Source organism: Limulus polyphemus, unplaced genomic scaffold (genome assembly GCF_000517525.1).
Source record: "Limulus polyphemus unplaced genomic scaffold, Limulus_polyphemus-2.1.2 Scaffold7055, whole genome shotgun sequence".
NCBI lineage: Eukaryota > Metazoa > Arthropoda > Merostomata > Xiphosura > Limulidae > Limulus > Limulus polyphemus.
The window spans coordinates 2045-3853 of record NW_013672665.1 but is presented as its reverse complement, the minus strand read 5'-3'; positions in this window follow the sequence as shown (position 1 = coordinate 3853).

Genomic DNA, 1809 nt, shown 5'->3' with positions numbered 1-1809 from the left:
TTTTAATTATAATAAGTGTAACATAATGCACGTGGGTTTTAATTATAATAAGTGTAAGATAATGCATGTAAGTTATTATAATTTGAATTATAAGTATAATTTGGATGGGAATAACCTTAACAGTGTCACAATAGAAAGGGATCTTGGTGTTGTGGTCTCTTAAGCTATCCAAGAAGTGTGCTATTGATAGTGGTAGGACAAGGAGGACTTTAAGTTGTTTGTTTATTTTTAATTATGCACAAACTACACAACGGCTATCTGTGCTCTGCCCACCACGGGTATCGAAAACCGGTTTCTAGTGTTTTAAATCCATAGACATACAGCTGTGCCACTGGGGGGCAACTTTAAGTTGTATCTACAGACATATTGAATACAGGTCTAAAGGGTTATAACTTCATTGTACAGGTCACTGGTTAAATCACATTTGGAGTATTATGTTCAGGCTTGGTCTCATTACCTTAGGAAAGACATTGAACTTTTGGAAAGGGTTCTGAGGAGGGCTACTAGAATGGTGCCTGGGATGGAGGGGTTGTCATACAAGGAGATTAAGATCTCTGACGAGTTAGAGGAAATCTGATTGAGGTGTTTAAGATTGTTAAGGGAACTGATAGTGTTAATGCATCATCATCTTTTTCTTCATACTTAATGGTGAGAATAGTAGGACTAGGGGACATAAATGTACATTTTGGCAGTGTAGGAGTAATTTTCAGTTAAGACAATTTTATTTTTCTAACAGGGTGGTTGGCCTTTGGAATGGGCTGCCTTCAGATGTTGTGGTAACAGTAAATTTAAGTTAGTTTATGAGAAAGCTTGATAACCATATGAATGATAAGGGCTGGCTTCGAGTGTGTTATTTTTATTTAATAGTTTTACTTTATTTTAGAGGACGGACCAGCCTAGATGAACCAATAGGTCCCTAAACATTATGTTATGCTAATTTTAATATCATTGTCAGGCAGTAGCAGAGTGGCCTAGATTGTTCATCAAAATGGTATTTTAAATATCTCCGCAATAGGTCATCAAAACTTCACAATTACTACACAGTGTTTCAGTTTATAACAATATCTATGTAATGACTGAGTTACAAGTTCTTGTAATGTCTGTAAATATCATAGTAAAAAAATTAAATTTCTTTTTCTTTTTCCTGATGCTTTTTTATTTTATTATGTGATAACTCAGAAACCAAAACAATGGTGTCAACCAATTTCACTGAGATGACATAGTTTCAAATGGAGTATATGCTTTTTTCTTTATTAGTATTATTAATAACTAGTAGTAACTAAAAAGTGATCATAATTTTAGTGTAAACTATGTTATCATTAACCCTTGAAGTTAGCTTTCTTACACATATTTGGTGTTCCTTTAAAAAAGCTTAAGAAATTACCGGCCAATAACACAAACAATAAATATTAGTTGAAACCTTACTGTATTTAGAACTTGGTTATAAATACAACCTTTCTATGTCTATTGAAACACTGCATCAAACAAACAAGCAAACAAGTAAAGAAAAACTTTTCAAAAAAGGAAGTAAATCTAAGGATGGCTAATATCAATCATTCAAAACCAATGTAAACAAGATAGTGGGGATGGCATTTGCATCATCTCTATATAATAGCACAGTCAAGAATTAACATATAGCAATATATATATATATGTATATATAAGTATTCAATCACAATTGAGTTTAATATATTGTTGCGTCAGCGAGGTCACGTGACCAGTATCACACCACGTCCTTCTCGAACCTTCATGAATTATCAGGAGACTACTACATTGGGGGGGTAGTCTGGTATATGTAGAAGACGGTCA